Source organism: Zonotrichia albicollis, unplaced genomic scaffold (genome assembly GCF_047830755.1).
Source record: "Zonotrichia albicollis isolate bZonAlb1 unplaced genomic scaffold, bZonAlb1.hap1 Scaffold_83, whole genome shotgun sequence".
NCBI classification, from domain to species: domain Eukaryota; kingdom Metazoa; phylum Chordata; class Aves; order Passeriformes; family Passerellidae; genus Zonotrichia; species Zonotrichia albicollis.
The window spans coordinates 525,034-539,411 of NW_027428460.1; the positions used below are offsets into that span (position 1 = coordinate 525,034).

The following is a 14,378-nucleotide window of genomic DNA, read 5'->3' on the forward strand; positions in this document are numbered from 1 at the left end:
ATTTTTGGGGCATTTAAAGGGGATTTTTTGGGGCATTTAAAGGGATTTTTTGGGCATTTAAAGGGATTTTTGGGGCATTTAAAGGGGATTTTTGGGGCATTAAAAGGGGATTTTTGGGGCATTAAAAGGGGATTTTTTGGGGCATTTAAAGTGGATTTTTGGGCATTTAAAGTGGATTTTTTGGGGCATTTAAAGTGGATTTTTTGGGGCATTTAAAGTGGATTTTTGGGGCATTTAAAGTGGATTTTTTGGGGCATTTAAAGTGGATTTTTTGGGGCATTTAAAGGGATTTTTGGGCCATTTAAAGGGGATTTTTGGGGCATTAAAAGGGGATTTTTGGGGCATTTAAAGTGGATTTTTTGGGGCATTTAAAGGGGATTTTTGGGGCATTTAAAGGGGATTTTTTGGGGCATTTAAAGGGATTTTTTGGGGCATTAAAGGGGATTTTTTGGGCATTTAAAGTGGATTTTTGGGGCATTTAAAGGGGATTTTTGGGCATTTAAAGTGGATTTTTTGGGGCATTTAAAGGGGATTTTTGGGGCATTTAAAGGGGATTTTTGGGGCATTTAAAGGGGATTTTTTGGGGCATTAAAAGGGGATTTTTGGGGCATTTAAAGGGATTTTTGGGGCATTTAAAGTGGATTTTTGGGGCATTTAAAGTGGATTTTTTGGGCATTTAAAGGGGATTTTTTGGGCATTTAAAGTGGATTTTTGGGCATTTAAAGGGGATTTTTGGGGCATTTAAAGGGGATTTTTTGGGGCATTTAAAGGGGATTTTTTGGGGCATTAAAGGGATTTTTGGGGCATTTAAAGTGGATTTTTGGGGCATTTAAAGTGGATTTTTGGGGCATTTAAAGGGGATTTTTTGGGGCATTAAAAGGGGATTTTTGGGGCATTAAAAGGGATTTTTTGGGGCATTAAAGGGATTTTTTGGGGCATTTAAGGGGATTTTTGGGGCATTTAAAGTGGATTTTTTGGGGCATTTAAAGTGGATTTTTGGGGCATTTAAAGGGCATTTTTGGGGCATTTAAAGTGGATTTTTTGGGGCATTTAAAGTGGATTTTTGGGGCATTTAAAGTGGATTTTTTGGGGCATTTAAAGTGGATTTTTTGGGGCATTTAAAGGGGATTTTTGGGGCATTTAAAGGGGATTTTTGGGCATTTAAAGGGGATTTTTGGGGCATTTAAAGGGGATTTTTGGGCATTTAAAGGGGATTTTTGGGGCATTTAAAAGGGGATTTTTTGGGCATTTAAAGTGGATTTTTGGGGCATTTAAAGGGATTTTTGGGGCATTTAAAGGGATTTTTGGGGCATTAAAAGGGGATTTTTTGGGCATTTAAAGGAGATTTTTGGGGCATTTAAAGTGATTTTTTGGGGCATTTAAAGGGGATTTTTGGGGCATTTAAAGGGGATTTTTTGGGGCATTAAAGTGGATTTTTGGGGCATTTAAAGGGGATTTTTGGGGCATTTAAAGTGGATTTTTTGGGGCATTAAAAGGGGATTTTTTGGGGCATTTAAAGGGGATTTTTGGGGCATTTAAAGGGGATTTTTTGGGGCATTTAAAGGGGATTTTTGGGCATTTAAAGGGGATATTTTGGGAGATTTTTGGGATTTCAAGGGGATTTTTGGGGGATTTTTGGGGGATTTTGGGGCAATTTGGGGATTTAAAGGGGTTTTGCGGGGGTTAAAAGGGGATTTAAGGTGAATTTTGGGAATTTTTGTGGGGGGATTTGGGGATTTTTAGGGGGAATTTTGGGGATTTCAAGGGGAGTTTTGGGGGATTTAAAGGGAATTTTCAGGGGATGTTGGGGGATTTTGGGGGACTTGGGGATTTAAAAGGGGTTTTGGGGGATTTTGGGGGATTTGGGAATTTAAAGGAGATTTTGGGGCATTTAAAGGGGACTTTTGGGAGAATCCTGGAATTTAAAGGAATTTTGGGCAAATTTTGAGGAGCATTTGGGGGATTTAAAGGGAATTTTGGGGGGATTTCAAGGGGATTTTTGGGGGGATTTTGGGAGATTTTTTTGGGGATTTAAAGGGAATTTTGGAGGGATTTAAAGGGGATTTTTGGGGGGATTTTGGGAGATTTTTGGGGGATTTTGGGGATTTAAGGGAATTTTGGAGGGATTTAAAGGGGATTTTTGGGGGGATTTTGGAGATTTTTGGGGGATTTTGGGGGATTTAAAGGGAATTTTGGGGGATTTCAAGGGATTTTTGGGGGGATTTTGGGAGATATTTTGGGAGGATTTTAGGGGATTTAAAGGGAATTTTGGGGGGTTTAGGGGAATTTTGGGGAAATAAAGGGAAATTTTGAGGATTTGGGGCATTTCAAGGGAATTCTGGGAGGATTCTGGGGTTTAAAGGGAATTTGGGGGGATTTAAAGGGAATTTAAAGGGAATTTTTGGGGGATTTAAAGGGGATTTAAAGGAATTTGGGAGGTTTTAGGGGAATTTTGGGGGTTTTTGGGGGATTTGGGGAATTAAAGGGAAATTTTGAGGATTTGGGGCATTTCAAGGGAATTTTGGGGCTTTAAAGGGAATTTTGGGGCTTTTTTGGGGGATTTGGGGAATTTAAAGGGATGAAAAGCCAATTTTGGGGGGATTTTGGAGTTTGGGAATTTAAAGGGGATTTTTTGCGGAAATTTGGGGGGATTTAAAGGGATTTTAGGGGATTTAAGGGAAGTTTGGGGGGATTTTGGGGATTTGGGCATTTAAAGGGGATTTTGGGAGAATCCTGGAATTTAAAGGGAATTTTGGGCAAATTTGAGGAGCATTTGGGGAATTTAAAGGGAATTTTGGGGGATTTCAAGGGAATTTTTGGGGGGGGGTTTAGGGATTTTAGGGGATTTAAAGGGAATTTTTGGGGATTTAAAGGGAATTTTGGGGGGTTTTAAGGGAATCTTGGGGGATTTTTGGGGAATTTGGGGAATTAAAAGGAAATTTTGAGGATTTGGGGCATTTCAAGGAATTTTGGGGCTTTAAAGAGAATTTTGGGGAGGATTCTGGGATTTTTTGGGAATTTTGGGCACATTTGAGGAGCATTTGGGGATTTCAAGGGATTTTGGAGGATTTGAGGAAGATTTGGGGAATTTCGAGGGAAATTTGGGGAGGTTTTGGGTGATTTCAGGGGAATTTTGGGGTTTTAGGGGATTATAAGGGGAATTAAAGGGAATTTTTGGGGGGGAAATTTGGGAGGTTTTGGGGGGGTTAAAGAGAATTTGGGGAATTTTAGGGGGAATTTTTGGGGGTTTTGGGGATTTTAAGGGGGATTTAGGGAGGATTTGGGGGATTTTTAGGAATTTGGGGGATTTTTAGGGGGATTTGGGGAAATTTAAAGGGGATTTTAGGGGGGATTTTGGGGTTTTGGGGGATTTTAAGGGATTTGGAGAATTTAAGGATTTTAAGGGGATTTTTGGGGAGAATTTTGGGAAGTTTGGGGATTTTTGGGGGATTTTGTGAGATTTTTTTGGGGGGATTTTAGGGGATTTAAAGGGAATTTTGGGGGATTTAAGGGGAATTTTTAAAGATTTTGGGGAATTTTTGGGATTTAAGTGAAATTTTGGAAATTTAGGGAGGTTTTGGGGTTTAAGGGGAATTTTGGTCGACTTTTAGTGAGATTTTTGGGAATTTTAATGGAATTTTAGGGTGGATTTTGAGGGAATTTAGGGGAGGTTTTGGGGGATTTAGGGGCAATTTTGGGAGATTTTGGGGGAATTTTAGGAGGATTTTTGGGATTTTGTGGAGAGATTTTGGGATTTAAGGGAATTTTGGGGCATTTTGGGGCAATTTTGGGATTTTTGCAGAGGATGAGGACGAGGAGCTCGAGGGTTACCCCAAAAGTGTCCCCGGGAGGCGCCAAAGAAACAAGGTGGGGACGCCCCAAAAATGCCAAAATTCCCCCCAAAATCCCCATTAAAAAACCAAAAATCCATCCCAAAAATCCCCGCAAAAATCTCAAAAATCCCCCATAAAAAATCCAAAATTCCCTATAAAAATTCACGAAATTCCCTCCCAAAATTCCCCCAAAATCCCCATTAAAATCCCAAAATTCCCCATAAAAATTCACAAAATTCCCTCCCAAAACTCCCACAAAATCCCCCCGAAACTTCCCCCAAAAATCCATAAAATTTCCTTCCAAATTCCCTCCAAAATCCCATTAAAAACCCAAAATTCCCCCAAAATTCCCCGCAAAAATCTCAAAATTCCCCATTAAAAACCCAAAATTCCCTTCCAAAAATCCCTGCAAAAAATTCTCAAAATCCCCCATAAAAAATCCCAAAATTCCCCATAAAAATTCACAAAATTCCCTCCCAAAAATCCCACAAAATCCCCCGAAACTTCCCCAAAAATCCATAAAATTTCCTTCCAAATTCCCTCCCAAAATTCCCCCCAAAATTCCCATTAAAAACCCAAAATTCCCTCCCCAAAATCTCCGTAAAAATCTCAAAATTCCCCCCCAAAATCCCAAAATTCCCCATAAAAATTCACAAAATTCCCTCCCAAAAATCCCACAAAATTCCCATTAAAAACCCAAAATTCCTCCCCAAAATCTCCGTAAAAATCTCAAAATTCCCCCCAAAAATCCCAAAATTCCCCATAAAAATTCACAAAATTCCCTCCCAAAAATCCCACAAAATTCCCATTAAAAACCCAAAATTCCCTCCCCAAAATCTCCGTAAAAATCTCAAAATTCCCCCCCAAATCCAAAATTCCCCATAAAATTTCGCAAAATTCCCCCTCATAAATCCCAAAATTCCCCATAAAAAATCACAAAATTCCCTCCCCAAAATCCCTGCAAAAATTCTCAAAATTCCCCATAAAAATTCGCAAAATTCCCACCCAAAATTCCCCCCAAAATCCCCTTAAAAATCCCAAATTTCCCCCCCAAAATCCCCATAAAAATTCTCAACATTCCCCAAATCCCATTAATTTTTCCTGAAATTCCCCAAAAATCCCAAAAATTCCCCTGAATTTCCCCAATCTCCCTGAAATCCCCCAAAATAATTGGGGCGAAATCCAGAAAATTCGGGGGAAGATCCCAAAAATTGGGGTAAAATCCTCAAAATTTGTGTTAGAAACTGAAAATTCTGGGAAAATCCAAAAAATTCCCAAAAAAATTCCCCAAAAATTCAAATTTTGGAGCTTAAAATGCATCAGAATCCCCAAAAACCCCTGGAATTTTTGGGGAACCTCTCCCAGGTGGGAATTCCTAAAATTCCACAAATTTAGGGGAAAATCCCCCAAAATTAGGAAAAAAAAAATCCCAAAAATTGGGCAAAAATCCCAAAAACTGAGGAAATATCCTTAAAAATTGGGGTAAATCCTCCCAAAATTAGGGGAAAGATCCCAAAAATTTAAGAAAATCCCAAAAAAATGAGTTACCTAGTGAGAAATAGGTGGTAAGGTTTTGGGAAAATCGTTTGAATATAAATGAAAAAAATTGGAGAAAAATCCCAAAAAAATCAGAAAACATCTCCAAAAATTCAGAAAAAAAAGAAATTGGGGAAAAAAATTTTAAAAATGGAGTAAAATCCTTAAAATTGGGAAAAAAAAATCCCTAAAAATTGAATAAAATCCCCAAAATTCAGGGGAAAATTTAAAAATTGGGATAAAATACTCAAAAATTTGGGTAAAATCCTTAAAAATTGGGGAAATATCCAAAAATTATGGTGAGATCGTGAAAATCTGGGGGAAATCCCAAAAAATGGAGTAAAAATCCCAAAAATTGGGAAAATAAAAAAAAAATTGAATAAAATCCCCAAAAACTGGTGGAAATCCCAACATTTTTTGGGAAGATTCCAGAATTTGAGTAAAATCCCAAAAATTCAAATAAAATTCCCCAAACTGGGGGGAATCTTTAAAAATTGGGGGTAAAAAATCTCCAAAATTCAGGGGAAAAATCTCCAAAAATTCAATTTTGGAGCCTAAAATGCATCAGAGTCCCCTAAAATCCATGGAATTTTTTGGGTGCCTGTCCCAGGTGAGAATTCCTAAATTCCACCCTTGATAATTCCAAAAATTTAGGGGAAAATCTCCCCAAAATTAGGAAAAAAAATCCAAAAACTGAGGAAATATCCTTAAAAATTTGAGAAAGAGCCCAAAAACGTTGGTTAGATACTGAAAATTTGAGAGAAAAATCCCTAAAAAATCCCCAAACATTCAGGGAAAAAAACCCCCAAAAATAAAATTATGGAAAATAATAAAAACTGGGGTAAAATCCTTAAAATTGGGGTAAAAAGTCTCCAAAATTCAGGGGAAAAATCTCCAAAAATTCAATTTTGGAGCCCAAAAAGCCTCAGAATCCCCCAAAATCTCTGGGATTTTTTGGGGAGCCTCTCCCAGGTGGGAATTGCTGAATTTTCAGCCTGGAAAATTGTGGAAAATTGGGGAATATCCAAATTTCAGCAGTGGCAGCGCCGGAATGCGAAGGGCGAGACCGCCCTGCACCGCGCCTGCATCGACGGCGACGCCAGGAGGGTTCGCCAGTACCTGCAGCAGGTGAGGGCAAAAATCTCCCAAAAATCCCAAAATTCACCCCAAAAATACGGAAAATTTACCCCAAAATACACCCCCGAAAATCCTAAAGTTCTCCACAAAAATTCCCCTAAAAATCCCCAAATTTCCTCCCAAATTTCCCCAAAATCTTAAAATTGCCCCCAAATTTCCCCAAAAATCCCAAGATTCACCCCAAAATTTGCCCCAAAATTCTCCTAAAAATCCCCCAAATTCCCTCCCAAATTTCCCCCAAAAATTCCCAAAATTTGCTCCGAATTCACCCAAAAATCCCCCAAATTTTCTCCTAAAATTCTCCCCAAAATCTCCCCCAAAATTCCCGTAAAACTCCCCAAACTCCCTCCTAAATTTTCCCCAAAATTTCCTCACAAATTTCCCCCAAAAAATTCCCAACATTTGCCCCAAAATTCACCCCAAAAATTCCCTCCCAAATTTCCCCGAAATCCTAAAATCCTCCCCAAAAATTCCCAAAATTTGCCCCAAATTTCCCCGAAATCCTAAAATCCTCCCCAAAAATTCCCAAAATTTGCCCCAAATATTCCCAAAATCCTAAAATCCTCCCCAAAAATTCCCAAAATTTGCCCCAAATTTCCCCCGAAATCCTAAAATCCTCCCCAAAAATTCCCAAATTTGCCCCAAAATTCCCAAAATCCTAAAATCCTCCCCAAAAATTCCAAAATTTGCCCCAAATTTCCCCCGAAATCCTAAATCCTCCCCAAAAATTCCCAAAATTTGCCCCAAATTTCCCCGAAATCCTAAAATCCTCCCCAAAAATTCCCAAAATTTGCCCCAAATTTCCCCCGAAATCCTAAAATCCTCCCCAAAAATTCCCAAAATTTCACCCAAAATTCCCCTTTCAAGTTCCCCAGAATTCCTGCCAAAGGCCTAAAATTCTCTATAGAAATTCCCTCTCAAAATCCAAAAATTCCCCAAAAAATCACAATTTCCCTAAAAATTACCTAAAATTCATCCCAAAATCCCCTCTAAGAATTCCCCTCAAAATTCTGAAAATTTCCTTAAAATCCCCAAATTCCCACCAAAAATTCCCCTCAAAATCCCACAAATTCCCCTTTAAAAAAATCACAGTTCCCCCTAAAAATTCCCTAAAATTCACCCCAACTCCACCTAAAAATCCCAAAGATTTTCCCCAAAATTCACCCCAAATTTCCCACAAAAATTTACAAACTTCTCTTCCAAAAATCCCCAAAATTTGTCCAAAAATAGAAACCTTCCCCTAAAAGTAGCAAAATTCCCTCTCAAAAATTCCCCTAAAGATCACCCACAGAAAATCCCAAAATTCCCTCTCAAAAAAATCCCAAAATTCCCCAAAAAAGGAAAAATTTCCCTCCAAATTCCCCAAAAAATCCCAAAACTCCCCCTTAAAATTCCCACAATCCCCTCCCAAAAATTCCCTTCAAAAATTCCCAAAATTATCCCCCAAAAATTCCAGCAAAATTCCCTCTAAAAATTCCCCTCAAAATTCTGAAAATTTCCCTTTAAAATCCCCAAATTCCCCCCAAAAATTCCGGCAAAATTCCCTTTAAAAATTCACCTCAAAATCCCAAAATTTCCCTTAAAAATTCCCAAATTCTCACCAAAAATTCCGGCAAAATTCCCCCTAAAAATTTGCCCTAAAAATTCCGGCAAAATTCCCTTTAAAGAAATTCCCTTTAAAAATTCCCGTCAAACTTCTGAAAATTTCCCCTCAAAATCCCAAAATTCCCCATAAAAATCCCCAAATTCCCCCTAAAAATTCCGGCAAAATTCCCTTTAAAAATTCACCTCAAAATCCCAAAATTTCCCCCAAAAATCCCGGCAAAATCCCCTCTAAAAATTCCCCTCAAAATTCAGAAAATTTCCCCTCAAAACCCCAAAATTCCCCTTAAAAATCCCCAAATTCCCACTAAAAATTCCCCTCAAAATCCCACAAATTCCCCTTAAAAAATTTGACAATTTCTCCTAAAAATCCCCCAAAATTTCAAAAAAAAAATCCCCAAATTTTTCCCAAAATTCCCAAAAAAAATCGCTTTTTTTTTTCAGGGTCACCCCGTCAACCCCCGGGATTACGTGGGCTGGACCCCCCTGCACGAGGCCGCCAACCACGGACACCTGGGTCAGCAAATTCCCAAAATTTGGGGATTTTTGGGAAATTTGGGATTTTTGGGAATTTTTGGGGAAAATTGGTAAATTTTGTATTGATTTTTGTTGATTTTTGGGGGATTTATTGGGGATTTTTGAGGATTTTTTTGGTGTTTTTGGAGGATATTTTGGGATTTTTTGGAATTTTGGGGGAAAAATTGTAAATTTTGTATTGATTTTTGGGGATTTTTAGGGGAATTTTGAGGATTTTTTTGGAGGATATTTTGAGGTTTTTTGGGAATTTTTTTGGGATTTTTTGGGAATTTTGGGGGAAAATTTGTAAGTTTTGTGTTGATTTTTGGGGGATTTATTGGGGATTTTTTGAGGAATTTTTTTGGGCTTTTTGGAGGATATTTTGGGATTTTTGGGGAATTTTCGAGGACATTTTGTTTTGGATTTTTGGGGAAAAATTGTAAATTTTTTGTTGATTTTTGGGGGATTTTTGAGGATTTTTTTGATGTTTTTGGAGGATAGTTTGTGATTTTTTGGGAATTTTGGGGGAAAAATTGTAAATTTTGTATTGATTTTGGGGGATTTATTGGGGATTTTTGAGGATTATTTAGAGGATATTTTGGGATTTTTTTGGGAATTTTTGGGGGCATTTTTTTGGGATTTATTGGGAATTTTTGGGGAAAATTTGTAAATTATTTGTTGATTTCTGGGGGATTTTTGACGATTTTTTTGGGAATTTTTGGGGGTATTTTTTTGGATTTTTTTGGGAATTTTTGGAGGGGTTTTGGGGGGATTTCTGAGGATTCTTTTTGCATTTTTATGGGGGAGTATCTGTGTGGTTTTGGGGGATTTATTTGGGATTTTTTGGGGGATTTTGGGGTGCTTATTTGGGAGGTTTTGTGGGATTTTTGGGTGTTTATTTGGGAGGTTTTGGGGGAATTTCTAAGGGACGTTTTAGGTATTTTCGGGGTTTTTTTTCCAGAGATTTTTAGGGAAATCTTGGGACTTTTTTGGGGGTATTTTATGGGGAATTTTGGGGAATTTTTGGGAATTTTTTTTGGAATTTTTAGGGACTTGCTGAAACTTTTTTGTGATTTTAGTGTACTTTTGGGGGGATTTTTTGGGAGATTTTTAAGGCTTTTTTTGGGATTTATTGGGAATTTTCGGGGGGATTTTTTGGGGAGGATTTTTGGAGGATTTTGGGGGATTTTTTGGGATTGGGATGGGGATCAGGAATGGGATTAGGAATTGGATTGGGATCAGGAATTAGGATTGGGAATGGGATTTGGATCTGGAATGGGATCAGGAATTCAGTCAGGGATTGGGATTAGGAATGAAACCAGGAATTGGGATTGGGGTTGGGGTTGGGATCAGCAATGGGATCGGGATCAGGGTCGGGAATTGGATTGGGATCAGGAACGGAAATGGGATCAGCAGCAGGATTGGGATCTGGAATGGGATTGGGATTGGGATCAGGATCGGGATTGGGATCAGCAATGGGATCAGGATCAAGATTGGGATCTGGAATGGGATCGGGATCGGGATTGGGATCAGCAATGGGATCGGTATTGGAATTAGATTGGGATTGGGATCAGCAATGCGATCTGGATTGGGAATGGGATCGGGATCTGGAATGGGATCGGGATCTGGAATGGGATTGGGATCTGGAATGGGATCGGGATTGGGATTGGGATCAGCAATGGGATCAGGATCAGGATCAAGATTGGGATCAGCAATGGGATCGGGATCGGGATCAGGATCAGAATCAAGCAATGGGATCGGGATCTGGAATGGGATCGGGATCAGGATCGAGATCAGGAATTGGATTGGGATCGGGATCGGGAATGGGATCAGGATCAGAGTTTTCCCATCCCCAGAGATCCTGCGGCTGCTGCTGGAGTGGGATCAGCAATGGGATCGGGATCGGGATCAGGATTGGGATCAGGAATGGGATTGGGATCAGGATTGGGATCAGCAGTGGGATTGAGATGAGAAATGGCATCAGGATTGGGAATGAGATTTGGATTGAGATCAGGAATGGGGTTGGGAATGGGATCAGGGTCAGGATCAGAATTGGGATGGGGAATGGGATTGGGATCGCGAGTGGCATCAGGACTGGGAATGGGATTGGGATCAGGATCAGAAATGGGATCGGGATTGGGAACGGCATCAGCAGTGGGGTTGGGATTAGGATCAGGATTGGGATCAGGATTGGGGTCAGGATCGGGATCGGGATTGGGATCAGGATCAGGATGGGGATTGGGATCAGCAGTGGGATCAGGGCCAGGGTCAGGATTGGGATCAGGAATTTTTCCCTTCCCCAGAGATTGTGCGGCTGCTGCTGGAGCGGGGTCAGGATAAGATTGGGATTGGGATCAGGAGTGGGATCAGCAAGGAGATTGGGATCAGGATCACTTTTAGGATCACATTTAGGATTAGCAATGGGATTTTCCCTCCCCAGAGATCGTGCGGTTGCTGCTGTCCCACAGAGCCGCCCTGGACGACCCCGGCGGCCCCGGCTGTGACGGGGTCAGGATTGGGATCAGGATCCCATTTAGGATCAGGATCCCATTTAGGATCAGGATCGGGATCCCATTTAGGATCAGGATCCCATTTAGGATTTTTCTCTCCATCCCCAGAGATCATTCGTTTTCTGCTGTCCCACGGAGCTGCCATAGATGACCGTGGCGGCCCCGGCTGTGACGGGGTCAGGATTGGGATCAGCAATGGGATCAGCAATGGAATTAGGATCACATTTAGGATCAGGATTAGGATCCCATTTAGGATCAGGATCCCATTTAGGATCAGGATCAGGATCACATTTAGGATTTCTCTCTCTCCCCAGAGATCGTGCTTTTGCTGCTGTCCCACGGGGTGGCCATTGATGACCCTGGCGGCCCCGGCTGTGACGGGGTCAGGAATGGGATCAGCAATGGGATCACATTTAGGATCAGGATCAGGATCCCGTTTAGGACCAGGATCACATTTAGGATCAGAATTAGGACCACATTTAGGACTTAGCTCTCCAGAAATTGTGTGGTTGCTGCTGTCCCACGGAGCCGCCCTGGATGACCCCGGCGGTCCCGGCTGTGACAGGGTCAGGATCAGGATCCCGTTTAGGATCAGGATCACATTCAGGAATGCAATCAGAATCCCGTTTAGGATCAGGATCAGGATCCCATTTAGGATCAGGATCAGGATCATATTTAGGATTTCTCTCCCTCCCCAGAGATCGTGCTTTTGCTGCTGTCCCATGGAGCCGCCCTGGACGACCCTGGTGGCCCCGGCTGTGACGGGGTCAGGATTGGGATCAGGATCAGGATCAGGTTTAGGATCAGGATCACATTTAGGATCAGTATTGGGATCCCATTTAGGATCACATTTAGGATTTTCTCTCCCTCCCCAGAGCTGGTTCGGTTGCTGCTGTCCCACGGAGCCGCCATTGACGACCCCGGGGGTCCGGGCTGTGAGGGGATCAGCATTGGGATCAGGAATGGGGTCAGGAATGGGATCAGGATTGGGATCAGCAATGGAATTAGGATCCCATTTAGGATCAGGATCCCATTTAGGATCAGGGTCACATTTAGGATCAGGGTCACATTTAGGATTTTCTCTCCCTCCCCAGAGCTGGTGCGGTTGCTGCTGTCCCACAGAGCCTCCATTGATGACCCCGGGAGTCCCGGCTGTGAGGGGATCAGGATCCCATTTAGGATCAGGATCCCATTCAGGATCAGGATCACATTTAGGATTTTCCCTCTCTCTCCCCAGAGATCGTGCGGTTGCTGCTGTCCCACGGCGCCGCCCTGGATGACCCCGGGGGCCCCGGCTGTGAGGGGATCACCCCCCTGCACGACGCCCTGGCCTCGGGACGCTTTCCGGTGGCGCAGCTGCTGATCCAGAGCGGGGCCAAACTGAGCCCCAGGAACGCCCGGGTGAGAGAAAAACCCCAAAATTCACTGGGATACCGGGAATTCTTTGGGATTAGTTCAGGACTCTTTCCCTAATTTTTTCCGTATTTTTAGCTATTTTTTCAGATTTTTTTTTTCTGAATTTTTAGCAATTTTTTCAGATTTTTTTTTCTGATTTTTTAGCTATTTTTTCATATTTTTTTCCTGAATTTTTAGCTATTTTTTTCAGATTTTTTTTCTGAATTTTTAGTTATTTTTTCAGATTTTTTTTCTGAATTTTTAGCAATTTTTTCAGATTTTTTCCTGATTTTTAGCTATTTTTCCAGATTTTTTTTCTGAATTTTTAAGAATTTTTTCAGATTTTTTTCTGAATTTTAGATATTTTTTCATGTTTTATTCTGAATTTTTAGCAATTTTTTCATATTTTTTCCTGAATTTTTAGCTATTTTTTCAGATTTTTTTTCTGAATTTTTAGCTATTTTTTCATATTTTTTTCCTGAATTTTTAGCTATTTTTTTCAGATTTTTTTTCTGAATTTTTAGTTATTTTTTCAGATTTTTTTTCTGAATTTTTAGCAATTTTTTCAGATTTTTTCCTGATTTTTAGCTATTTTTCCAGATTTTTTTTCTGAATTTTTAAGAATTTTTTCAGATTTTTTTCTGAATTTTAGATATTTTTTCATGTTTTTTTCTGAATTTTTAGCAATTTTTTCATTTTTTTTCCTGAATTTTTAGCTATTTTTTCAGATTTTTTTTCTGAATTTTTAGTTATTTTTTCAGATTTTTTTTCTGAATTTTTAGTTATTTTTTCAGATTTTTTTTCTGAATTTTTAGCTATTTTTTCAGATTTTTTCCTGATTTTTTAGCTATTTTTCCAGATTTTTTTCTGAATTTTTAAGAATTTTTTCAGATTTTTTTCTGAATTTTAGATATTTTTTCATGTTTTATTCTGAATTTTTAGCAATTTTTTCATTTTTTTTCCTGAATTTTTAGCTATTTTTTCAGATTTTTTTTCTGAATTTTTAGTTATTTTTTCAGATTTTTTTTCTGAATTTTTAGCTATTTTTTCAGATTTTTTCCTGATTTTTTAGCTATTTTTCCAGATTTTTTTTCTGAATTTTTAAGAATTTTTTCAGATTTTTTTCTGAATTTTAGATATTTTTTCATGTTTTATTCTGAATTTTTAGCAATTTTTTCATTTTTTTTTCCTGAATTTTTAGCTATTTTTTCAGATTTTTTTTCTGAATTTTTAGTTATTTTTTCAGATTTTTTTTCTGAATTTTTAGCAATTTTTTCAGATTTTTTTTCTGAATTTTTAGCAATTTTTTCAGATTTTTTCCTGATTTTTTAGCTATTTTTCCAGATTTTTTTTCTGAATTTTTAAGAATTTTTTCAGATTTTTTTCTGAATTTTAGATATTTTTTCATGTTTTATTCTGAATTTTTAGCAATTTTTTCATATTTTTTTCCTGAATTTTTAGCTATTTTTTTCAGATTTTTTTTCTGAATTTTTAGTTATTTTTTCAGATTTTTTTCCTGAATTTTTAGCTATTTTTTTCAGATTTTTTTTCTGAATTTTTAGTTATTTTTCCAGATTTTTTTCCTGAATTTTTAGCTATTTTTTTCAGATTTTTTTTCTGAATTTTTAGTTATTTTTTCAGATTTTTTTCCTGAATTTTTAGCTATTTTTTTCAGATTTTTTTTCTGAATTTTTAGTTATTTTTTCAGATTTTTTTTCTGAATTTTTAGCTATTTTTTCAGATTTTTTTTCTGAATTTTTAGCAATTTTTTCAGATTTTTTCCTGATTTTTTAGCTATTTTTCCAGATTTTTTTTCTGAATTTTTAAGAATTTTTTCAGATTTTTTTCT

General features: G+C 38.6%; 1 long non-coding RNA gene across 1 annotated transcript; it reads left to right on the forward strand.

The window, feature by feature from the left end:
• The first annotated feature begins 3,800 nt into the window (after positions 1-3,800).
• LOC141728027 (uncharacterized) lies at positions 3,801-11,443 on the forward strand. Its single transcript, XR_012578743.1, has 4 exons — positions 3,801-3,867; positions 6,405-6,497; positions 8,553-8,625; positions 11,065-11,443. It is a non-coding gene; the product is annotated as an uncharacterized LOC141728027 (long non-coding RNA).
• Positions 11,444-14,378: the final 2,935 nt, after the last annotated feature.